The sequence below is a fragment of the Crotalus tigris genome, unplaced genomic scaffold (genome assembly GCF_016545835.1).
Source record: "Crotalus tigris isolate CLP2741 ecotype Arizona unplaced genomic scaffold, ASM1654583v1 scf7180000018270.1253626, whole genome shotgun sequence".
In the NCBI taxonomy this organism is placed as follows: Eukaryota; Metazoa; Chordata; class Lepidosauria; order Squamata; family Viperidae; genus Crotalus; species Crotalus tigris.
In genome coordinates, this window is record NW_024096916.1 from 503,640 (window position 1) to 530,832 (window position 27,193).

At 35.6% G+C, this 27,193-nt stretch overlaps 1 protein-coding gene across 2 annotated transcripts in view; it reads left to right on the forward strand.

Moving 5' to 3' along the window:
* The first annotated feature begins 1,202 nt into the window (after positions 1 to 1,202).
* The window catches only part of CDH9 (cadherin 9), a 145,725-nt gene continuing 119,734 nt past the window's right edge, over positions 1,203 to 27,193 (forward strand). Inside the window, exon 1 of one of the 2 annotated variants that reach the window (XM_039349417.1) lies at positions 1,203 to 1,518. The gene's annotated coding sequence lies outside the window, so the exon portion shown is untranslated. Of the gene's footprint in view, positions 1,519 to 23,358; positions 23,485 to 27,193 lie in introns of those variants that run through there. The other variant, XM_039349418.1, reaches the window with a different exon arrangement.

Below are 27,193 nucleotides of genomic sequence, written 5' to 3' on the forward strand. Positions count from 1 at the left end.
AATCTTAAGAACAAATGCATAGAAAGCCAGAATTGAGCAGACAGCAATAGGCATCTCTGCAAAGAAGCTGAAGAAAAAGTAGACCACCTAGTTAGCTTCTGCAAGAAGATGGCGCAGATTGACCACAAACAATGACATGCCAAATTAGCAACAATGATGGAATGGAAGAACTGCAAGAAATACCACTTGCCTACAAGTAAAAGTTGCTAGGACTACATAATAGACCAAGTAATACACAATGCAGATGTTAAAATGCTCTGACGTCAAACAGATAAGCACCGACCACATAATTGTCCATACTTGACAATTGTCGGTAAGGAAGACAAAAAAAAAAAGAAATGTGGATAGTAGATGTGGTAGTACCCAGAGACAGCAAATAGAGGAGAAATCACAAAATATAAAGACCTGTAAATAGAAGTGGAACGACTGGGGCAAAAGAACGCAAAGATAGTATAAAGAGTAATAGGAGTCTTGGGTACAATTCCAAAACAACTGGAGCACCATTTGAACAGTATCAGCATTGACAAATTCACCATCAATCAATTGCAAAAGCAGCTTTACTTGGAACCATTTACATCCTGGGATGATACCTTTAAGACTATATACAAAAATATTTGCCTACTCCACATCCTTGGGAAGGACGATGATAGGTGGATAAAAATGCTGTCTGGTTGACTCCAATGAACCATAATTTATGTTGGACTTTCTTATATGTAGGCATAGTGCAAAAGGTGCAATCATGCATTATGTTTGTCCAGTTGTACGCCTCCTCATTTTTAAAAAAAATCATGGTGGCAAGGGGGCAAACAAGTTTCCTTTTAAATGTGAAGATCTTTTAATATACTGATTGCAGAGGGCAATGCAACTATGTAAGGTGCTGGGAATGTACCCAGTTAACATTAAATCACAGTTAAAAGGGACCAGGATAATAAAAAAAAATCTCCCACATAGCTAATTTACAGACTGCATACATTGATGTCCCTTATCCCAGGATTGAACAGGAAATGAAATTCTTTGATTGGGGTTTCTTTCTAATAATGGGTAGTCCTTGTCAAAGCCCTCCTGCGTATGCCCTCCTCCTTCGTTCACTTGCAAATAAATCACTGGGTGTTTGGTACAGCCAAGTTTCCTCCCCCCACCTCCTTTTCCCTCCCAACGTTCACATTCCTTCACACCTTCCGCCCGTTCCCCAAAGCCTCAGATCCAGCACTGGCTATAGCTTCATCAGTAGTAAGAGCTCTTAGTTGAGGAAGGATGGTGCTTTTTTAAGCAGAGGTTCTGAACCCAAATCAATCAGACCGAGGGGGGTCTACAGCTTCAGTTTGCTACTTGCTGAAGTTAAAAGTGATGCAGAAGGAGGGAGGCAGAGAGAAGGAAAGGGAGAGCGAGCGAGCGAGAGAGAGCGGGGGAGGAAGGTCTGTGTAGACACAGCGTTGAAGCTAAGATCCACAGGCAGATGAGGAACTAAAGCAACCTTGAACAACGTTAGCTTCAGCCGCTTTCACCAGCGAGAAGGAGGTGAGTGATTTCTCTCGGTTCATCTTAGATTCTCGAACAACAGGCTTCATTTGAATTTTATACGCTGTATTTTTTTGACCCCCCCCCCTCTCTCTCATTTTTGCGGTGGGATGGGTAGGATGCATGAAGAGAGAAATAAAAGCGTGCACCGAGAAATGGGTAGCCAGCTACACAAGAGCAAGCTACATTTTTGAAACTTGAACTCCGATTTAAAGTGTTTCCTTGCGCACTTGCATGCAAATGCACACAGGAAGGACATGCATGGAATCCACTGAACAGTTTTCAAACAGGAATAGAGCTGGATTCTAGCTGTTGACAGAGCTGTTTCAGCCAAAGGGTTTTTTAAACTTCTGCTTAATTCATACGCTTCATGTCTTGCATTCAGTATTTCTATATAGATAATATTTGACCTGCCTGGGGAGCAAGCTATGAATTGATACGTCTTAATAAATTATTAATAAATAATAAATATATTTATTATTTTAATTAGCCAAAGAGGGGAAAGGTGTATCTTGTATTTGCTGTTAAAAATAAATAAAAAATAAATCATTAATCTGTAAAGACTATGGTTACTTTCAAGGGGCAAAAAATTGATTCTGATTTTACAAAACGTTTATTAGTTTGACTTGCATTGCTGACAGTTCAAGCTTCCAAGTATCATAGTTCATAGTTAGGGATGTATGCATTAAATGCACAGGTGGCAAACGGGAGAGTGGAATAGCCAAGCAAACTTCTTTGCCAATTCATAACCTCATTCTGGACTGGCAGTTCTGATCAACAAAACCACTGAAAGGAAATAGGAATTCAGGAAGAATATCCTAATCAAAATATTTCTTTTCAGGGATCTGACTCATCTGAAAGGGTAATTCACTGGCAGTTCTTTGACCAGCAATTTCTGTTTGTCTGGTATTGTTTTCCACCTACATTTTCAATTATGTATGCCAAGAATTCCATAATGGCTTCATAGAACATCCAGATCCTGGACTCTGAAATGATGAATGTGAACTGTAAAGGAAATCAATATTCCTCTGCAATTGTATAGGCTGTCTGTGTACTAAACCCATTCATCCTGTGCCAGGTAAACTTAAATAATGGCTCCAAAGAGAAATGGACAAGGATCCTGCTAGGAGATCATTTTCATTCGTGTCTATCATGTTAGAACTATAAGGGGATCGTACGGGAGTTGATAAAGTTGAAAGAGAATAGAGGGCTGGATTTTTACCCCCAAAATATAGCCATCCCACATATCTTTTTCTCAGAGCCCCAGAAAGGGAGAACAAGTTTAATTTATGCTGATATGTTTTATTTTATTTTTTTTTTGCTCAAGCACAACTATTTGTGATTCCACTGATGTTTGAGAATTATAGCACTTTCAGTAGATTTAAGAAGATACTTTGCTTTTGACGTTGGTAGTATTGTTCAGTATGTAAGTTTTAACTTCTTAGCCCAAAGCAGGCTTTCAATCTTATATTAAGATTCAACAGTATAAGTCAGAGATGCATTTGATTTTGTTTTATATGCATACTGTAGTACTTTCAGTAAATATACATTCTCATCTGCATGTAGGCAGTGATATGCATTTCAGTGAACAATCCAATGAATTTGAGAAGGATGCTTTCCTCACTATGATGAGCATTTGATTTATGTGAGAGGTTCCTGGTACCTGAGCAGAAATTTATTTTTTATGTACATCATTTTCTGAAGATCATAGTGATCTCCTACTGAGTTCCATCAGGATAGTATATATTTCTTCCTACGTGGGAAGAATTTTCTGACATTCTGGAGTAATATCCAAGCTAGTGAAACACCAGTTCCTAAAAATGGGCATATTGACAGTAAACAAATGTGATATGAGAATGGAACTAAATAAGCTATTGGCAAGTAATACTGTCACTATTTATTAGAATAATGCAAACTTTTCTATACGCAAACGTGCAGGTAGCATGGAGTATGGTAGATGGTCCTACAAACGTCAAATCCATTGAAGCAGAATAACTTTCAAACAAAGCAGAACGTGTTAATATTAAAACAGTGCATTGTGTACAAATGGCTGGATTTGGGATGTTTACTGGTTCTCTGACTTGCTTTATTATAGAATAAAAAATCTGGATTTGCAAAGACAAAACAACTTCAAAAGGGCCAATAGGCAGCCTTGTTCTTTGGATAAGGGATGGTAAAATAAAACCAAGATGAAATCTGAGAGTTCTCCTCTCCTTTTTGTATTTAATCTATTATTTGTTTATTTCTTAAATAGTTTCATTGTAGATAAGTAATAAAATATTTTACAGGCTTGTGGATGCCTTGTCAGGCTAACTTAAATTTCAAAAAGATTGTAACATGTTTAATTGATTATTCCGGGAATGGAGGAGGCAGAAATTCTGCAGTAAATTAGATCAGCTTGAGAGAGAAAGAAAGGGGGAGAGGATTCTAACAAAACCGGGCATAGAATTGATGAGTACCAATCACTCAATCACCTAGAATGATAGACTGGCAAATACTAAGTGAAATCATGTGCTGCCAACTCCTGTGAGCCAGGTTCTTTAATATCTAAAGTATCCTTGGCAGATGCCTGTCTGAAATCCTCCAAACATATTTCACAATATCCCTGTTTAGCATATTCTGTTTGAAAGCATTTTACCCATATTTGTAAGATCATTGAGAGTACTGTATCTGCATGATGTCACACTGTGATGACTTGTGTCAAAACAAGGATGCATTCTTTGAAGGAGACTGTATATATGTGACAGTCTACCCGTTTGCATATAACTATTTTGAAACTATAGATCCAGAATTGATGCTGGACATCAGAAAATAAAACTGACCACCTTTAACCAACATTGTCTTTTTTATTATTGAGGTTTACTGGCTGACAACCTGTGGAAAGCTTAGGTGCATTAATTGCTAATAATAATGAAGTAATTATCATAAAACTTACTATCTTTATGTGGGTCTTGTTGTGGAGAAAAGGATAGCTGATTGAATACATTTGAATTTATAATAAATGTAATAATTATTGTATCAAGTGTTTGATTTTTTTTTAAAATGAAAGGAAATAAGCATTATTTCACAGGATGAATCTTTTCATGAATATTCTTGAAGCACCTCTATTGAGTTTTTCTACACCGATTGTGTAGTTCAGAAAATCCATAACTAAACTAGTAAATCATATTTTAGGCTAGTGTTGTGCCCAGCTTGATAGTTGTGACTCAGAAGATCATAATCCCATAAAATTGGATTAAATAAACAATGGTTCAGTTAACCCATGCATAAGTATGTCAGGAAAAAAAAAATGCTACACATTTACACTGGGATTTTCTAGTTCATAGCTCAAATTGACAGACAGGCAGGCAAACACTTTATTTTGATCTTTGACCATTAATAGTTACACCAGATATGTGTAAAACTTCTTATTCTGTATTGATTTAGTAATTTTTATAACACTATTAATTTTTTGAGACTGAATAATTTACCATAAAATGAATTTACAGTTTTTCAGCTTCCTGAGGCTGTTGGGTATGAATGTGGTAAATAGTGTAGCATAAAATTTCCTTTGAATATTATGCATAATATGAAATCATTCTTACCATCTGAAATAGTGACTTTTTAGGAAGCATGCACAAAATCACAGATATACTTTCTTATAAGACATTCTGCTGGCAAATTTAGGGCTACCAAATTTGAGCTACAGAAATACAGTCAATAAAAAATGGCTGCAAAAGTGACACATATGACTTCAACCTTCTGCTACTCTCTAGTGCTTGTCAGGGTATTTGCAGCCCAGATTTGCAAGATCTTGTCAAATGTCACAACTTGATGATTTAGAGGTCTCCTTTTAGGAATTTTTTTTAGGACATCTGAAGTTCCTGGCTAGAAAATTATTCCAATTTCTTTCTCCCCCCTCCCCAGTAATGTTCTAAAATTTGTAAAATCTCATCAGAAATATAAACTTGCTTAGGTAAAGACATCTGCAATAGCTAAGTTTATTAGAAGCATCCCAGAGTGTGGTGTTAGGAAATTGGAGATAACAGAAAACCAGAATCCAATAAGCATAAGGGCATGAAATAATAAGAACCTGACATTTATGAAATGTGCATGGAAGAAGAAAGAGTGCAGCTAACATTATTTTTCTATTCAGTCAAAAGATGTTTGATTCTTTCTTTTTTTCTTTCCTCCTCCTCCTCCTCCTCCTCCTCCTCCTCCTCCTCCTCCTCCTCCTCCTCCTCCTCCTCCTCCTCCTCCTCTTCTTCTCTTCTTCTTCTTCTTCTTCTTCTTCTCTCTCTCTCTCTCTCTCTCTCTCTCTCTCTCTCTCTCTCTCTCTCTCTCTCTCTCTCTCTCTCTCCCTCTCTCTCTCTTTGAAGTTGTATGGCTTAGAGCAGCTGTTCCCAGTAAATGCTATCTAGAGATGCACAAATACTTGGATGTGAATAATGGTATCTGAGTGGGGACAGCGAACATTTTGCATCCCCTGAAAAGGTTTATGGAGAAGTTAGCATTAAAAAAACTAAAGCCCATATTGCTGCTAAAGGGCAACATAAAAGCAAGCCAAGGGAAATGAATCACAAATCTGGACTATCAACATTCTTGGCATAATCAGTATTTTTTTTTAATGAAGGGTTTTTTTCCCCCCTAAGCTGTTTTTTCCTCCCAGCTATTTTTTCAATAAAATTGGTTAATTTTGGATAGAGGTTTTGTACAAATTTAAAGTAGTTTAATTCTCCTTCCCCAACAAACTGAGAAATGTGTATTAGTTTGGGTTCCTTATCAAACGTTCATAGCACTTTGATCAAGCCTACAATCAAAGCATTTCCAGTATTGATAGCGCCTTAAAATATTGTCAGTGTCAATGTAACAATTCATATGTTCCATCATTCATTTTTATTTTTATTTATTTATTTATTGAATTGCTGGAAATTTTTCCAGCTGCTGCAACTTTTCCCGATAAATATTGCTTTGTGCTCACCTTATATGAGAATATATAGGGGAATATATCAAGCTTTATACACCACCATATTTTACAATCTCAATTTTTTTTCTAAATACAGCAATTTCAGCTTTCTCAGACTTACTCTTATTTTGAACATATAGTCTCCCCCCAAAAAAACAGAACCCCACATCTTTTATGTGAATTTCTAAGCAGAGAATAAGGGCAATGTACTGCACTCATTGTTATTCACTTGAGATCATTAATACTGTCAGAAACAGTCTAACTTCTTATAAAGAATTGCCTTGGAATAGGGCTGGAAAGCCATTGTCCTAGAGAAAACACTAACCTGGATAGTCAGAGAAGTCAACCCATTCTATGATTCTAGGTAGAAAGGCTGAAGTTTTTGTTCCACTACAAATCCCAAGCCAAAGTTTAGCAAGCCCCACCAGAGACCATTGTAAAAGATCTAAGAATGCAGGTTGGGGGGCGGGTCTAATAACTGAACATAAATTCTAATTTGCTTCTTGACTGAAACCTGGATTTTTTTTAAATGCAGATATAAATTTTATTGCATTTCTAATCAAAGAAGACTGAAAATTTGATATATGGAACAAGTAGTATTGAATGAATCTGTTTTCACATCTATTCTTTCCAACATTTTACTCACAAACATATTTCCTTCTTTCTTTCCTTCCTTCCTTCCTTCCTTCCTTCCTTCCTTCCTTCCTTCCTTCCTTCCTTCCTTCCTTCCTTCCTTCCTTCCTTCCTTCCCTTGCTTCTCACAGATTCCATATGTGCATTTTCTAATGTATGTGTATTTAAAAAATGCCTTTTTAATATTGTCAACTTTTTGATCTCTTTATTTTTGAATAGAGACTTCTATACAGATACAAGTACTGGAAATATATTCGCTGAGTTTAGATAAAAATATCAACTGAGCACATTTCTAATTTATCTTCTTATATGTTTTATTGGTTTAAATGCAACATTTCCTTTGTCTGTGTATCACTGATTTGGGATGGTTATCCTTATTGCCCGTGAACTGGTAGCTTGTCCTGACTTTCCCGTAGTATTTGTTACTCAGAAAGTAGTTTTGCCCAAAGTTTAAATTTTTCATGAATTTGCCTTTTCTAGCTCATTAGAAATAATTTATGCCAAATATTTCTGGAAAGGAGATGTTAGATTTAAGGAAATAAGGTTTGAATTTGGCTAACTTCTAAAGAAAAATACTTTTTATATGTTCAAAAAAAATATATAATATACTAATTTTGAAGGTCTCATTATTCCCACTAAAGAGTAAAAGAGAAATCAATTGCGTCATCACATAACAGGGAAACAAATTTATGACTTGACTTCGGAAAAGGATACAATGATTAGTCCAAAGTATACTAATATACTGTTCCTTACTTCCAGTGGTATGTGGGTGGGGGAATTTTAATCTTAAACTGGAAGAAATTGTGTATATTTATAAAGTCATAAAAATCGTAAAACTGAGATTTGAGCCGGTAGATGACTAGAAAAGTGGTGTAACAAAGGGAGTCAAGGATACTTTAGCTCCAAACTATTTACCTTTCTCTACCTACTGTATAAGTAAGGAAAAGGAAAAAGAAACTACCGGTACTTATGAATGAGCCACTGGTGGAAAGGAAGAGTTGAGGAAGCTGCCTATGTTGTCGTGAATTCAAGGAGCAACAAGAGGAATGAAACTCATCTTTGTCAACTCTCTCCTTTCTGTGATCCTGAGGAATTGCCTTGTATCAGAGAGCAGGAAGATAGCTACCAATCATTTCCAGTCTCCTTCAAGAGATAATGAAAGTAGTGAATAGGGAGGAGGTAAGGCATTATGTGCTTAATATTGCCAGGTTAGATGTGCCTGGTATAGTGGATGAGACAGACCAATTTTAAATCTCTGCAGAGCTTGAAGCTTCATGAATAGATTTACAGTATGTATAAGATTAATGACCCATCTGCCAGTCTGAAAAGGTAACCTTTTTTTTGTAGGCACACTGTTGTCTGGAACCTAGGCTGCCCATCTTTTGGCTAGCGTAGGGGTGCACAATTGTTACTATGCTACCCCCTTCCCCCCAAAATAGGAAAATGTTCTTATTCTATGAAGACTTCTTCCTTCTGCAGTTCTCTGGCTATAAGATAGACACCATTTTCATAATCACATATGGTCCCTTTTTCATAAATATCCTGGGTTGTACCTCTTGGTCATGTTGGAATGCAGGACCAGTGTTGAAATGATTTGGGATGCCATCTTATGCATAGCCAGATAAGGATAAAAGACACGTATGCAACTATATAATTGACACAAGACAATGTTGGTTCCTGACAATTGCCTGGACAAGATCTTTGACAAAATTTCAGAAGTGGCTTGCCATTACCTGTTTTCTAGGGGTGAGGGACAATGGCTAACTAAGGTCCCCAGCTGGCTTTGGTCCTAAGGCAGGACTAACTCATAATTCCTGGTTACTAGACTGGGATCTTAACCACTTCACCAGACTGGTTAACAAATAAGTCCATGAAAATCAAAAGGATAAAAAAAAAAAATTAGAACCAAATATGCCGCTGCACTTTCCGAAATGTGTAGCAGTGATAAACAACAAATATTCAGTTCTATTCATTTCGAAAATTGAAATAAATTGTAGGTAACAAACAGCCAACAAGCACACATTTTCTTCTCATGAATAATGCACACTGTCAATCGGTGTCAATCAATGGAACATAAATGTGCCTGATTGCTTTATTAATGTTTGCATTTTTTTAAAAAAGTGACATTTATGTTGCTGTCTTTTGCTCCAAAACTTGACAAGTATAGTTAATTTATTTACTTCAATCGTTCTTTTCTCTCCATGTGGCAAGTGTCATATGATTCAGCAGACAAGGACAAGATAAAAAATGTAACAGTGAATCCATTTAAATCACACACACTCTAAATACACAGTAAATATATTACTAATTTGTGTGGGCAGATTGGAACTTCTTATTGAAATAAAGACTATCCATGACAAGCTTTTATTGAAATCCCACTTTAGTGAAAGTGTGAATACTTTCACTCAAGTTTCAGTTGGGTACTTCTTCACTACTCTTCTTTATTAAAATGCACAAAGAATTATAAATAATAATCCTCAGTATAGCATCCATAAACAAATTTGCATGTTCCAAAACATGTTCCAATACAAGAATGCACCTCTTATATTTCAGAACACTTCATTTTATTTTATTTTTTCACATACTGCAGTTTCAGTTTTGCCCTTCTGTGTTGTGAATCATTCTTCCTTCATTTCTACAGCATCAACAGGCAGAAGAGCGGAGCAGGAACAGCAGTATCTCCCAGTCTGCCTCAACTTCCAGGTCCACATTATTTCTTATTCAAATGATTCTGAATGTAGACATTGTTCAAAGGCATTGTTTCAATTATTAGGTCAGATATAGTCTTTTCTTATGCACAAAACAAATATTGTAGTCACTTCGGAAACAATCCACATCCTTATTTTGACATTACACTGCAGTTAATACCATCTCCACTTGCACCTTTCTATTGTTCATGGTCTGTGTGTTCATTCACAGAATTTAGCAGAGATAGACAGCTTATTCGGGAGCATTGTTATAGTAATTCTAGCATTCTACCAATCATTTCACAAGGTTCTCCTCCCAGGGGAATGTGAATCATTATTATCACCATTAACCTCTTTATTCATTCAGATCAAGCAACCATAGTCAATTCAGCAAAGTTACCAAATATTAACCTTGGCCAGTTCTGATGACAATTCATCTGAAAGTAAAAATGATTAAATTAAAAACATACAGAAGTTCACAGCAAATAATCTATGAAGATTTCATTTAAAATGTATTATCCTTTGAATAATTAATTTGAACCATTCATTCCTGTCCATATAGTCTGGCTTTTTATACCACTTCCCAGCTTGGGCAATATTGCAATCTATGCAAAACATAACTTGTGATTAGTCTGTAGATCCAGCAGAGCCTGACTTGATTTATAATTCTCTTTACTATCTTGTCAACCATTTACTTTTCCCACATCCCTACTGCAGAATGATTTCTTATTCTATAACCATCTAATTTCCTCTTCCCCAAAAATATCCTGGTTTCTAGCCTGGTGCCTTAACCACTATACCAGAGGTCCCCAATTTTTTTGGGCACCAGGAACTGGTTCTGTGGAGAAAGTTTTTTTCCACAGACCGGAGAGTGCATGGTTTTGTGTGCTGCCTGCACCCCACAGATGGGGCTTTGCTTGTTTGTGTGGACTGGTTGCTGCCATGCCGTGGCCCGGTAATGGTCTACAGACCAGGGATGGGGACCCCTGCACTACACTAAAGTGGTTCTCTGCTTTTTGGAATGGGGGTAATTAAAAACCAAGATGACTATCTTAAGTGTTCCCAAGACTTGAATGGATCCTTCTTGCTGTGTCTTCTCTGGAGAGCATGCTTTCATGTACTGTAGAAGCCTCAAGTGACTGAAGTTGATCATTACAGCTTTAAGGGAACTCTGTGAAATGACTTACAGATTTCCATCTGCTACTAATCTTCTGTGTAGCAATTATTTTTAAAATGGACTTTGGGGCAGAGGATCAGAAAACTTCTTATCATAGATTTCTGGGCTGCCAGAAAATTCTTATACCCTCAATCATGGTTGTTTTGATATTATTAATTAACATCACATCCCAAATACAAAACACAAAGAAAAATTCTAACCACATTCGAATGTCTTCTCTGCTATTATCTTCGGATCAAACATGAGAGAAGATGCTCCATTCAATTCAGGAAAAAGTGTCTGTACTTTTGATTCAAGCTGCAATAATATGGACAGGTTCTGTTTTTTTTTGTTGTTGTTGTTCTGTTTGCAAATATGTTTTGGAAAAACATTAAAATTAGGTGTTGTTTGTCTGAGGAGTTGTGTGTTTTTAACACTCTATTTTATGGTGCATCTGAACTTTCTTTTGCATTTGTTTTTCAGAGCCTATTTTATGGGAGAAATGATTCACAAGCTTATTATATATTTTAATGTTTTTAGGAAAAATAATAATAATATGTTCCAAGATGCTTAAAGTGCAAAGAAAAACAACAACCCTAAAATGGCGTATTCTATTGAGGAAAATAAGAAAAGGGGGATTTTTCCCCCCAACTTAATTCAGTCCCAAGAAAAAAAAATATTGTCCCCTTTAAACTTATCCATGTCAGTGGAATCAGCATTTTTTTTTTTTTTTTTTTTGTCGCAAACACATGCAAGGAAAGAAGTAAAACTTACTTTCTGAATTCTATGGTCAACCATTTGTCAGGAAATCTCTAATTTAGATTCTTGCCTTAAGCAATGGATTGCTTGACAGTTTCCCCAAAGTTTGCAATTCTGTAAGATCTTCTTCTGGCCTGCTTATGATCAATCTGATGATATCAGCTATTTAAATTAATACCAAAAATAAGAGAATGTATCATGTGAGCGTTTTTTGCTCTCCAAGACTGGGCACGACACAGTGTTTAGCACATATAAGCTTTTGCTCCAAGTCAATTCCACACTTCTAGGATTTGCAAGATAATGTTGCCACTTAAATGTTTAATACTCACTCATTTACACTCAGTCTTTTAATACTCAGTTAAACAAAGTTTCAAAGTGAATAAAGTAGCATAGAGCCATTGTCTTTTTCCAAACATGTTTGCACTAATTGGGATAAGGTATTGTGAGGGTGAAGGTTCCTTCTCTGAGCTTGTGAGTTGGTTTCCAAACATTTTATTACCAGGCTAGGTAACATCTTCAGTGGAGGTTTGGGGATGTCAATGTCAGTGTTCTGTTTATAAGGGCTTTGGGTGTGGGTGTGTCAAGTGGGGGTCTTGTGATGCATCTGGTGTGAGTCATCAGTGAGAGGCTTGTGATGGGGAGCTTACATCAGGTCAAGGTCATTGGGAGGTGAACTTCTGGGAGGAGGGGTCAAATGTGAGTCCTCAGTGAGAGGCTTGTGATGGGTCTTGTGATGTGGAGGTTACATCAGCTCAGGGTCATTGGGAGGCAAAGTTCTGGGGGGAGGGGGGCTTGTATGGATTGGTTGAGGGTTGCTGCTGTCTCTGGTTTGCTGTGTGGTTAATTTGGGTTCTAAGGGGTTCAGTGAGGTATTGTTTCAATATAGTTACTCCTCTTCTACTGTAGTTGCTATTGAGCTCCCAGTAAAGCTCTGTGCTCCTGCTAGGATTCTCATCAGCATATGCTGCTCATCATAGCTTGTGATCCTGACAGTTGACTGGTTGTCTGCTTGCCTGTTGGTAATAGCTTCTAATCTCCAGATGTCATTTTTATTTTCCCATGTATAGGGCATTCGCATTCACCTTTCCTGCTACACACACCTGTTCCTATTTTGTTTTAGCATTATACTATTGGGTGGGATGATTATAAATCTGAGGGAATGTATCAATGCCTGAGGGAAGTGAAGGAGGGGGATCTTGTCTGTATTTAATGTAATGATGGCTATTCCTAATTCTGAAAAGAGCACACAGAGACCCCAACTTCACTCCCTCACACATTGAATTTTCAACTTTATGCTTAGTTTATCCTAAAGTAGAATAAGTTCTAAAGTAGAATCTTGAATTTACATGATATTTCCTCCTTCCGTTCATCAAATACATACATGGGACAACTTCACACATTTCTTTCTTCTTCTCCTACTTATTCTGATTGCTGAGACTTAAAAGTTAAAAATCTTCTGAAGGGTATCATGATACCCACCATTACCATAATGGGAAAGTCATCGTAGAAAGCCTTTATTACATGATTTATTTTTTAAACAATGAACCAGTGCCCAGAATATGACAGTATTTACTACCTCAGGGTTGTATTCAAGAAGAAAACATTGAAATGTTTTACAGCCCATACCTGTGAGCCAGAAATCTTTAAGACCAAAAATAAGAGTATTTATTGTGTGTGAGTTCTTTACAAGGATAGTATCAGTCATGGAGGATTGGTCTGAGTAAACCTGAAAATCAAATGAAAGATCTTCATATCAGTAGTAGAATCTCTATTCCCAATTTTGATATTTTTTTGTCGCAGTGAGTGTTATTCCCATAAGCCATTGAAATTTAATTGTCCATTTTTAGCAAAAAGTTGTTCAGTTAATTCAGTTCCTATCGTTCTCTTGCCTGCATAGTTCTATTTTGTCTACTTTACACCAAATCTGAAGCAGATTTTTAGAGACTACAAAATTGTTTTTTTCCTTATTCCAATTTCCTTATGATAGTCTTTTAGATCCCACCATGAAAGCAATTAATCTAACTATATACATTTTGATATACTAGAGTCCTTTGATTAATAATTGAACCTGTTAATCAAATATTTGTATTCTTGATATTGATTGTCATTTGTTTATTTTATTGGGTTTTAGAATGGTGCTATATATTTTCTGACTATCCTGGGATTGATTCTATAATGCAGGACAGAATATACTGTAGTAATAGTAGCAATAATAATACTAGCAAACTGACACCTGTTAAATACTGTTTTTAGCAGGAGACACAAAGTTCAGCATCCTTTATTTATATCACTACATTTTCCCCCTCTACTTGATCTGCATATTTACAAAACATGCGCCATTTCTTTCTTAAATGTCTTGACTCTTCAGTGTTCATGAACAATCCTCTCAGGTTGAATTGAGTGAATTGCTGGAGGATCCTCCTACTTTTAACATTCTACCTACTTTACTATGCTACATATTTAGATCTAGCTTTTATTATTTAGGAAAGATTACAGCCTAAGAACACAAGATCAAAAGCATAGTCTTACAGAGCTTATGCACAGCAACATGGCTGCAATTCTGTGAATTCAGTTTTTTTTTAAAAAAATGAGACAAAAGAGAGAGAAAGAAATATATAGTTTTATTTAAATGTGCTGCATTTTTTTTTCAAGCAGAGATCAGAAAAATGTTCTCATCAAGCTAATGTGAATATAAGGATGATGCAATTACAGTATTTTTGAGGGGGAAAAATCCTTGTAGTTATCACAGCAACTATTTTAGCTAGTATTACACAACCCTATAATTTATGTTCTGCAAGATTCTATTGGTAAACAATGATTGTCATAATAAATGTTCACATTCAGAACATGGACTATCTAATCAAGTGTCTTCAGAACACTAGTTCTTTAAATGAGTGTTGACACTTCAGAAATGAACTACAGAAGCAAAACAACTCTGCTTTTCTTCAAGATGTTAATAATCATTAGGGAGTATGGCAGAATGTATGAATGAAAATTTCTCATAAGTTCCTTTTAAAAAACAACAACAACAGGATTCCAGTTGTATTAATGAGCCACTTTAAATGAAGGGGTGGGCCCTCCTTGCCCTTCATCTATATCAAAGGGATTCAAATATACCACATTATATTGCAGAAGATTCTCTTACTTGGCTAAAATCAATTTTTGTTGTGTGAATGTACAAAACTACAATATCTAAGACTGCTCTGACCATATCTAAGATTACATTTTATTTATGTGCTTGCATTGTTGGGGAGACTCTTAAATACAGAAAGCATGTGTGATGTGCACACGCACACACGCATACATATCACACATACAGAAAAAATAGAGGGAGAGGAAAACAAGCCATTTGCCTGGCCAGATATGATTTGTGGGGAAAACTGATTTTAAAAAGGATAAAGGGAGGAAAAATCCAGTGCCACAAAACACTGAAAACTCCAATTTAGTTTCTTCAATTTGTATTTCAAACCAGCTCTTCTGATCATGTAGGCAGGCTGATATCAGACTACTCATTATCTGATGGGACCACGGTGAGCTTGAGCCCCCACACAGTCTGAACAGACATTCAAGAAAGCAACTGGTAAGGTTTTGGGAAGTAATGAAAGGATGATATGGAATCCACCAATTGCTACCAATTTATTTTGGGCCTCTTAACCAGCCTTGACTCCTTGTGACTGCCTGGAAAAATCCCTGCTGTTTTCTTGGCATACTATCAAAAGTGATTTGTGATAGGGCTGAGAGTGGTAGGGCTGAAAGTGAGTGACTGGCCCAATGTCACCTAGTTGGCTTTATGTTCCAGGTAAGGAATGGAACTCATAGTTTCCCAGTTTCCAGCCTGGTGCTTTAGTCACTATATCAAACTGACACTCACAGTTTGTCCTAAAACTATCCATAATACATTGTTTAAAGACAGTAATACTGTCCAGACTCATTGTTGATCTGCTCTAAAGATAGACTGTGGGACAGTGCTGGGAATATTGCAGTGTTGTCCTCTGGTACCAGACCAGGAAAATGAATATTAACTTGGCAATGAGGAACAACCAGTACTGGCTGAAAGTTCCCATGCAGCAATTCACAGGATATGGCTAATAGATCTTGGAAGTTATGTCATTTTTGCAGTCGAAGTGAAATGGATTGTACAAATATAGTGCCAGCAACTAGGCAAGATGATTCCACAGAAGCATTGTTAGGCCAACAAGATCCAAACCATTGCTGTCCCTGATTGTGTCATCTCAGGCTCATATCAAAGGCATTCAGAGAAGAAAGAAAACACCACTTCCAAATTGGAAGAATAGAATAGAATAGAATAGAATAGAATAGAATAGAATAGAATAGAATAGAATAGAATAACAAGAGTTGGAAGGGATCTTGGAGGTTTTCTAATCCAACCCCCTGCTTATACCATTTCAGACAAATGGTTGTCCAATCTCTTCTTAAAAACTTCCAGTGTTGGAGCATTCACAACTTCTGGAGATTAATATTACCTCAGTACTGGGCTGAGGATGAGGCAGTAGTAGACATTATAGGAACATATTTCTCAAAAACAAAATGTGCCTCAGTATGCAGGACATTTATACCCAATATAGGCATAATAATGAACCAAGTTGTGTCTTTCTCATGCAGTACTTAAATGATTTGCTACAAGTTTTATATCTCTTCTTCAGTTTCTCATTGAATTCCTGGTGATTGTTCTCCATATTCATGAGGGATAAAGCAGCACTGAAAGATTAAATAACTTGTTGAGTAATACAAATAAACTAAACCCCAGTAAATACAAAGAAAATAATACCTCATAGCATCATATGGGATTATTCTAAGTAAAATATTTCAAATTTTTTATCTGTGAGAGAAATAATTCTATCTGATTGAGAAATAATAATAGAAAACCCAAACAGAACAGAAGTAGAATTGGGGAAAGATTAAAATAAGCTACTTAACAAAAATGCAAATTTTACCCTAATAACTCCCTCTTTTGGACTGCACATACATGGAATTCAGTAGTATTCAAATACTTTTACAAGCACACGCTAAAATACATATTCTCAGAATTTTAAATAAGGCTAATTATTTATCAAAAGTGGTAAGCATATTGAAAAAACATTGCATTTGTTACTGTTTCTTGTAAAGTATAATTGTTCTGTACACAGAAATCGATGTCTTTTATAAAAGTAAATGTTCTTTTTTTTACTTGCTTCTTTGGTAAAATTTTCTGAGGCATAAGTAGCTTATAATAAAAAAAAATCTGGAAAGAAATAGATGAAAAAATGATATTATAAAGGACACTTTTATTTATTTTAAAGTAAATCTGAAATTTTTTAAAGAAATAAGCCAGATAAAAAAGATGCACATGCCCTTTTAAAAGCGGTGAGTAGCTTTTCAAACTGTAGGGACAGATTAGAGTTACTTCCACCTCAAAAGCAAAAATTGTCAGCCAGCTTTGGAACACAACTGTTGTGGTCTGTGGAAGAGAATCAGAACTTTTTCATACCTATATTCTGAAATGTTAGGAAAAATATATAATAGGTATTTTTGTTAGTGATAAAGAGAGCTTCCCCTTGTTTTTCTTTATTTGTTTTTCCAAATCAGATTTGGCATCTGTTTCTGCTTGTTTACATTCACATGAATATTAGTATATATTTATGTTTATTCTCCTAGAATGCACATTTTGAAGCAGTTTTTATAATGCTTTTTATGCCCACCATTTCATACACAATTGTATGCATTTTCCCTAATGTACATTTGTGTATCTACTCTGTATTTAGACAACTATATTGCAAAACTGTGAGCAGGATATGACACAAGACAATTCGTTCCAGTTTAAACACTCTTTCATGAAAGGTGAATTTGAGCAAGTTTCATTAAAATTCAAACAAAAGGCGATAGGCCAGATCTTTGGCAATTTAGCCATGCATCATTGCCAATGGTGGCTTTTCATATACTCAAACAGATCTCTTATCTATCACTGACTACTTAATTTTATCAACTGAAAATTCCAGGGCTTGAACTATGACATTTATTCTGCTATATTTTATCTCCTTTAAAAATATATCAGTTCAGAATTCTCAAGAAATAAACAATATTCAAAGCTCACTATGAGTATAAACATACTGTAATTTTCTCAGTTCTGGTGTCAGTAGAATGTCCTTAAAGTAACAACTCATCTTGTTTTAACCTTGATCAAATAATCCAACTTTATATTGTTCTTTTATTTTTTTTAACAGTCTCAATCAGTAGTTCATTCAAATTTTTGTTTTAGGATTGATTTGTACCATTACACAGATTTCTTCCAGACTTTAACTAACCTCTTTTATTTGGAAAAAAAAATATCCACATCACTCTCTTGTTTTATCACTTGTATATCCCCTTTAAACCTTAAAAGCCACTTTATTTTGTAGACCCAGTGAAACAACCTTTTCTAAATGATTCTGTTGGGTTGTCAGTTGTAAATCCACTTTTAATAATAATCACTTCTTGTTAGATACTGAGTGTCACCAAGATTAATAATTCTCACCTTCATAATTATATATGAATTTCTAATAAAAGGAATGGAATCGTGATCTAATAAAATTTTAGGACAGAGTTAGTATGGTATGGAAAGAAGTTCCAAGTAGATGGGGCTACAAGTCTTCTGATGGAAGAAGGAAAGTTTGACCCTGCACAATTAGTTGGAGGCCATTATTGGTCTTGAACTGGAATAATTTCTGGATTGTGGCCATATGAGTGAAACCCGACCAGAATGAGGACTTCTGGTTAATTGCAGATTTGGACAAGTCTATCAATTTTGGTTTAGTCTGACTTCTTGGGGTTTTTTTTCAACTGACAAATACTGTTTGCCTTCTTTTCTATACAGTATTCACACACTATTTTTAGATGCATATATTTTCAGTTGTTATGAATTTTAACATACATATATTCTGCTGTGCCCTTTTCCAACTTACACATTGTGTGCAAGCACATTTTACTCAATAAAAGACAGAATGCATGTTTTGGTGGGTATTTTTGTGAAATAATGCAACTTTTTGCAATCCATGTTTCTTAATTCTCAAAAGTATAAATTTTAGCATGCATCTAGTTATTCTGTATATTTGGATGACCTAAAGTTGAAAATTCTGACTGATTAGATTTCTCATCAATTGCTCAGTAACAAGTACTAGATAGGGAGGATTTTTTTTTTTAAAAAAAGGATTTTATTGTTTTTGTTAAGGAAATCTAAATTTACAGGACTATGATTTCTTTAAAACAAAAGCACAATTTCAGCAAACAATGAATCACAGTTTTAAAAGCTACAGTAGGGGCCAAAATTGTGGAAACTTTTTGGAAAAGATGTATTTTTAGGTTTCATGGCTAATAACACCATGTTTTTGGAGTAGTACCATAAAATTATATATCAATGGAAAGATAGTTTAATCAAGAATGTAATGCAACTTAGTTTGTTCAATTATCTGTACTGTATTCTATGAAAAGTTATAGCCAAATAACCAAAAAAAGGAAGGACATCTTGTTTAGGTTGATATCAGGTAGCTTTCCTTCATCTGATTATAGCCAATGAGCACAAGTGTTTAGAGAGCCAATCAGGTGTCATCTTGTTTGGCAATGAGCCAATCAGATCACAGGGTTCAGTTATTGATCTCATGTATTGAAGATGAGAGGAGAACATTTGTCAGTGTGTTATGTCATCGCTATCAAGTTCGTTGGGGGTTTTTGTGTTCTTTCATTTAGTGAGCTTGTAAAATGTAATAAAATTAAAATAATGGTGCAAAGAATTGACTGGTTGCCCAGAAAGCGATGTAAAATAGTATTATTAAGTGAACAAGGCTACAGTTATAAAGAAATTAGAAGAAAAATTGATGGAAATTTAACCAAAGGTGGCATTTCTACTGTACACTTTTCCAAAAGGTTTCCACAATTTTGGCCACTACTGTAAACTCCCAGAGAATTGAACTATAAGGTCATTTATGTAAATAATATAATTGTCTATTTTTTTAAAAAAAAAAAATCAACCAATCTGCTTATAGCACTCTTTGCCCAGGATGCGATTGAGTATATAAACTGAGGGAATGGGATTAAAGTTGAATTATTATCACAAATGGTTGATAGCATTGAAATAAAAATATAAGATCAATAGGCATCACCTTTCAATGATAAAAATATCATCTCCTAAAGACCTATTGTCATATGTAATACAGATAGTTCTTGACTTAGAGTACAACCACAATTTCTGTTGTTAAATGACACATTTGTTAAGTGAGTTTTCCCCCATTTTATGACTTTTCTTGTCTGAGTTGTTAAGTAAATCACTGCAGTTGATAAGTGTGTAACATGCTTGTGAATTGACTTTTCTTGTCAGAAGGCACAAAAGGGATCACAGCAACAGTCATAAATGTGAACCAGTTGCCAGCATCCAAATTTTGATCACATGATCACCTGAAAGCTGCAAAGGGCTGACCTAAGATTAAATGCTAATCTTAAATGACTGTTTGCTGACCATGGTAAAAGTGATTAATGAATGGAGTTGGGAGAGTTGTCTTAAATTCAGGGTTGTCTTCCTTTTAGGTAAATATTAGAGCTATGTGCCATTTCAAATATTATCATTACAAAATGCTTCAGAGTACACAGGAACATAAACCAAACACCAGGCTTCTACTTTTTCCAGCAACTATCCAATACTAGGAAAAGGAAATAGATTTGAATCCAAAGCAAAATTCTTTATCATTGGAGAGATAGTTGCAAGCCCATGCCAGTGAGATGTAAAAATAGAATCCTTCCCAATTTTTTTGCAGACTTGTTTCTTGCAAATAAACACAGAGTGCTAGCTGAAAAATTCTGGAATTTGAAGCCCAGACATCTTCAATTTATCCAAGTTGAAAAATTATCTTAGAGAATCAGACCATTATTGAAAATAATAATGCCACCCATCTCCCTGTGCCATTCCTTTTAGCATTTGACAGGGAGAAAGTTATGAGGTTTGTGAAAGGCATCAAACTCCATAACCCCAAGTATTAATATAAAAAATCAGCTAATGAAGAAAAGGGTTTTCTGTATAGGAAATAAGTTTTCTGTATAGGAAATAATAAACTACAGTAAGAGAAGATAATAGATTTGTCTGTTTAGCTAACTTTGTAAACAGTGTATGGCATACTTATTTGTGTAGAGAAAATATTCTTCCCAGCCAAAAAGGATGAATGGAAAAGCTAAACGGATAAGCTCATAACAGATAAAACTATTACCTTCTCTTGCTGCAGCTTTCTGACTGATTTTGTGAAAAGAAACCATGTTTCTTCCACAGTTTCCATTTCTAATTATTGTGTAAATATGCAAATAGTTTTTGCTGTGCTTCTAGATTGGTCATATTCCTGACTTTGGGAGTAACTGGAGAAAGAACACCAAGCTTCATAGCAACTAATTAATTCACCTTATGCAAAGAAATGTTCATCCTTAGCTGCACCACGGCAAAGCTGGTCTTTGGGCTTTAACAAATGACCATGTTGGCTGCTAAACTAGGTGGAATAAATCCAGTTCTAATTTTGTTATCAGAATAAGCGTCTAGCAGCTGTTGAAGTTTGGACCATTTTAAAATGCCATGATAATTAAATCATTGGGGAATTATTTCAAAGCAGTTGCTTGATTTCCCTTCTACTGAAGTGGTAAGATTCCCCAGACATTGGATGTACAAAGATGGGGCATATTAAATGTATGATAGTTTGTTAATCTTTAAAAGACATCATGAGAACTTCTTTATTTAAGATGATGTGGGTGGCTGTGTGAATTATTAGTAATTTATCTGCTTTATTCAGCTAAATATATCACTAAGATATGCATAGGTCCTAGCAATTAAGCATCATCTAATTATCATGGCTGCTTTTGTAAAAGTTAAGTAGTGATTGACTTGCTTAGTACTTAATACCAGGACATCTCAGGAGTATAGTCTACATTGTTATGTGGCTTAAAAACAAAACAAAAAGAAGATAATCCTTCCAAGCTGGTAAAATGAGGACCCAGATTGTTGGGGGGCAATATGCTGACTCTGTAAACTGCTTAGAGAAGGCTGTAAAGCATAGCAAACTATTTTACTATGATATTAAGCATACTGTATATTCAAAATAATTTACTTTCCTATATATTATTATAAAACTCTTTAACACCTATTATTCCCCCATTTGCTGCCACTCAGGAAAGGAACAAATGGAAACAGACAGCATTTCTTTCCTGAAGAATGTACATTTCAATGTGAGGATTGTCATAATCCTCCATTTCCCTCTTTTTAACCTGTGTCACTAACTGCATCCTTTTGTTAAGGATAAAGTACTTCCTATAAAATGCATACAGAACATGCCATTAAGTTAGTGGTGAGATTCAGCCAGTTTGCACCACTTTGGCAGGATCGGTAGCTAATTTTTTGTTGCCCAGGCCCAGGATGGACTTCTGGAAGCATTATCCACACAGAGAACTGGTTGTTCACATATCTGAATCCCACCACTGTATTAAGTGGAATTGGGATCTAATGGAAGCTGTTCCTTAAAATTAAGGCTTAGCCAGATCCTAGAAGTTTTGGTTCACCTGAAAGAAAACTATAGTCAAATATGTATAAAGGAAGAACAGAAGACAGAGAGAATGAGTGTGATTTCTTAGAAAGTGCCTGGAGATTATGCTTGCCTGCCAGCTAGCCAGCCAGCAGAGTATTTAGTGTATTAGAAGTATAGGGTTAGGCTCTTCTCCTGACCAGAAGATTCTTCTGGAAGACCTTGCATAGAAGTTACTAGTCAAAATGAAGATCTTCCAGATGAGAGATCTCAGAAGGCCTTGGACTTCACAAGTAAGGCATGGTTGAGTTCCTTGAACAATTACATCATTCCAACTTCATCCCCACCTATCCTTTGGCTATTATAGAGAAGGCCTGCCTCCTCCATAACAGTGGTTATAAAAATTAATAGCCTCTTAGTCAAAATAAATGATCAAGACTCATGTCCCCAAAGATTACAAAATCTGTGGCTTTTTAATCCAGTGCAATGCTTCACATCAGCACAAACAATTGTTTAGAAACCTGACTTCCAGTTTCCAAGGTTCCTGAAACACAGTTGTTCCAATATCAGAAGCACTTTCTCCTTCTTTAGAAAGTAATTTTATCTTTTGTACTGATGCTCTATGTAATGTTTTGCAAGTTGTTTATGATTAGAAGAAGCTCCACAACAACATTGCCAGTTCATGCAGAACTAATTAAAGACATTACCTCGAGACTCTCTGTAAGTGTCATGATGTGCTGAGACTTTGCTGGATTTCAATGGCTAGCAAGATAGCATTTGTGAGAGTAACCACGGCTGATATGCTGGATCTGAGCCAGCATAATATGTCCAGAACAAAGAGATTGTTGAGATAATCCACATGATTCCAGCAGTCTCTCCTAATGAATAGACCACAAAAACAGCCACTTTTATGATTAGCTTATGAGTGGAGTGACTGATAGTCTGGAGTATATCAAAATCACACTTGTAAATTAGCCTTTATAGACATAATGCTATAAAGTTTGATTGAATCTTATATTTCAACAATTTTTTTTTTTGATTACTTTGATTAGGGTTTGTTGCTCAGACAGCCTGTCAACTTCTGAAACAAATCTGGCTGAAGCCATCTTTGTCATTCTGAGTTGCCATAGGTTGTGGGGGAGAGGACGGAGAAAGCTACAGCATTGTTAAACTAAACACGGAGCGGTCCCATGGGAACCAAGGTCATTCCCACAGGAGCTGAAAAGTGGAAAGAAGTTTCACAGAGCCTGCCAATTGCTTCCATTGGTTAGTGTGATCAATCACATAGCAGAGGGGAGGGAAGTGTTACATTTAATTACACTGAATCCCTAAGAGTAAATTTAGAGTTGGTTTCACTTTTGACCATGCCAATAATATGTATCTAATCAATATGTGCTTTGAGAAAACTTCAAGTGTTGGAGTTCTAATTTATTTGATTTCATTAGTCAGAACCTTGGCACATCCATAGAGACTGGATTATTACCTACCTATCCTTCCCAAGGATATGAGATAGGCAGATGTTCTTGTCTGAGGGTGTTAAATGTATCATCACAGGATATAATCTGTTCCAAGTATAGTTGTGATAGGTAAATATTTTTTTCTTTCAGTAGTCCTGCAGGTATTCAGCCTTGTTGCTCAGCTTTAAGTCTTGTAGCCCATTTGTTACCAGATGCCAAGAACTCCAATACCTAAATCAGTCCTTGTTGAATGGGTGAAGATTGATATTATTTGTAGGTTTCTATAAATTCTGACTCACCATATTTTGGGATAGACACTCTTCAGACGTTCTATCAAGGGCTTTCCATTCTGCTTGAATCCAATGCACTATTCCAGCTGTGTATCTAATGCCTGGAATTGCTCAGATGTTAATTGTCTTAATGGTATTTCCTCCACTGAGTTTGGACTTTAAGGTTGTCTACACTCTCTTGATGTATTCACTTCTTGAATTCAGTTTCCTTGATGTTGTTGGCTTGAAGGATGCCCTTGTAGTGATCATCTTCATCCAAACTCTTGATGTTATTTCCATAGGACATGTTGATTCTTTCAATTTTCAATATTTTTCCTTATTTGATGATAACCATGGCATATTTTTCCAGTCCAAACTCCATCTTAGCTGAATATATGGACAATGCTGAACAGTGATTCTATTTCAGATGGTATTTTTCCATACAGCTTTCAGATCGTCTCTATAAAGAGGTGGGATAACCTGGCAGATTTTTTTTATCTTTGATAGGCATGGCTTGACTTGTTTAGTATTATTGATAGAGGAATCAATGCAATGACAAACAATAGTGGTGAAAGCGAGTCTCTTTGAAACATACTTCTGTTGACATTAACTTGTCTCATTCTAACACCTCCTTGCGGTATGTTGTTAAATTGCTTGGCAAGGAGTGGGTGTAGACCAGTCAAATATTTCAACCAAATTATTTTGAGTAATGGAGAGATTAAGACCCTTCAGACCAGGTATTCATCTTTTGGGTTTCCTTCTCCTTAAAAGACAATAGCATAAGTTTAATTTTAAAAGATTTAAAAATACATGATTTTTTGGACTATGTGGCATAAGAATACTTAGTATATAGATTTTGGGAAATTAATAATGGATTAGGGCCCAGAGAGATTTAGAATTATAGTTTTAGTAAAAATCATTTATTTGTACTAAATGGTTTTGAATTATTTTGAATTATTTAGGAATACTCTCTCATGGAAAAATTGAGATTTTTTTTTTAAAGGGGATTTTGAAGACTGGACACTAGAGCCAAAGGATGAAGAAAATGGAGATGAAATCCTTAGTGAAAACTTTTGAATATGTTTGACCTAGGTTTTTGGATGTTCTAATAAAGTTGTAAAACAAGAATGAGTTGCAATATCTATGAAATTAATTTGAAGGGGAATTTAAATATAATACAAATGAATCTGTTGAATGACTCATTCCCTAAAGGAAATAAACAGAACTACAACAAGAAACTGATCTGGATACTTTTTTTTCTTCTGGATAGATAAAAGACATGCTAAGTTTTGGAAAGACATTTTTAGCAGTGACTAAAGGATAAATTTACCTGTTATACAAAAGAAATCTGTTAAACTTCTGAAGGCTTTTCACTTTAAAGCAGCGTTTCTCAACGTTTGTGTGACGGCGACCCCGTCACACGGACGCGGCGCATGTGTGGCGCCGCCCCCTGAGGGGGGAAATGGCGGATCGCATTGTTTGGCGACCCCCGTAAAATGGTCATTCGACCTCAAATGGGGTCACGACCCATAGGTTGAGAACCGCTGCTTTAAAGCCGAGGTGGTGCAGCAGTTAGAGTGCAGTACTGCAGGCCACTTTAGCTGACTGTGTTCAGCAGGTCAGCGGTTCAAATCTCACCGGCTCAAGGTTGACTCAGCCTTCCATCCTTCCGAGGTAGGTAAAATGAGGACCCAGATTGTTGGGGGCAATGTAAATATATATATATACATTGCTTACTGATGTACACCGCTTAGAGAGTGCTTGCACTTAAAACGGTATATAAGTCTCATAAATAAATAAATAAATAAATAAATAAATAAATAAATAAAGCATAGATGAATGGCAAACTACTCTAAGACTTTTTAAAGGGATTAAATAATATTTTTAAAACAAAAATCAGGAAAGATTGATAAGATAGGCCATTTGACCAGAGTTAAAAGAATACATTAATTATATCTAGTTGCTCTTATTGGACTTTTGTTGACAAAGATTGATTGATGTAGCATTTGGACCTTGTTTTTCTTATGTAAGAGATGAGCTTTTAAATAATAATAAGAAAAAGTACTTTATGAATTTATTTTATCCTTCCTTCCTTCCTTCCTTCCTTCCTTCCTTCCTTCCTTCCTTCCTTCCTTCCTTCCTTCCTTCCTTTTCTGTTGCTATATTTTATTTACATTTATTCTATTCATTTATAATTCTTAACAAAATTGAAAAAAATATAAAATAATAACAAATAGCGTAAAAATAGAAATGTCATTTTGATAGTAGCTTGATATGGTAATACGTAAAGTGGAATAGTTGCTCACAACTCACATTGATCTCAGCAGATTTGTTAGATGATCAGATTTTCTAAAAAGAACTAAATTGAAAGTTGAACTTTCTGTGTTTTTGAAGAATATTTCAGGAAGATACATGGATTCCAATAATGAGGCCCATCAAATAACCCAGCTGGCATTCCACTTCCATGAGCACAGTGTTGAATTTGCTCTATGCTAAAGTCCCACAAGCTTTCTATTAGGTAGGACAAAATAGAGCAGTGCAGCACAATGAAAGATTTTTACAGCAGCTCCAAGATTGGCCTGTATAACCTCCATTGTTGCAAGAATGGAGGCACTTTGATTCTTGAATATCAGAAGGCCATCTTAGTTCAATTCCTGACATTGTTCTTTTCTCCTTACTACTGCTATAGCCCTAGCAGCAAATACTGAAGATTAGCAGGAGATTTCCAAAGATTGATCTTTTTCTCTGCTCAGAAGTCATAGCCTATGTCTGGAATTCTCTCACATAGATTCTTAAAGTAATCTAATTTATCACTAGAAATGTAAGAGTCATTCAATTAAAATTTACTAGAAAAGTTCCGTTAAAAACTGTTTGAATACTTACTTGCTTTTTTGTATTAAAACATTATTTTCAGCATTATTTTATGCTTTTAAATCTAGAGCTAGGAATGGTTTATGCAAATAATGGTATTAGAGTGTGATGGCCTTCCTGCACTAGGTCACTACTGAAGGCAAAGGGGGGATATTTCAGGAAATGTCTCACATGGGCTGGCTGGCTGGCTGGCTGAACATACTAATATATACGGCGTTTCACTTTCTCTGACTTTTGGGAAGAGTGTGAAATGTACAACTTGTCTACATTACATGAAATCTGAAGTGTTACAATAAAGGTTTATCACTTGATTCTGGTGATTTTTTTTAATCAGTATTCATCTTCACTAATGCAAAGAGTATGTTCAATTTTAGTTCT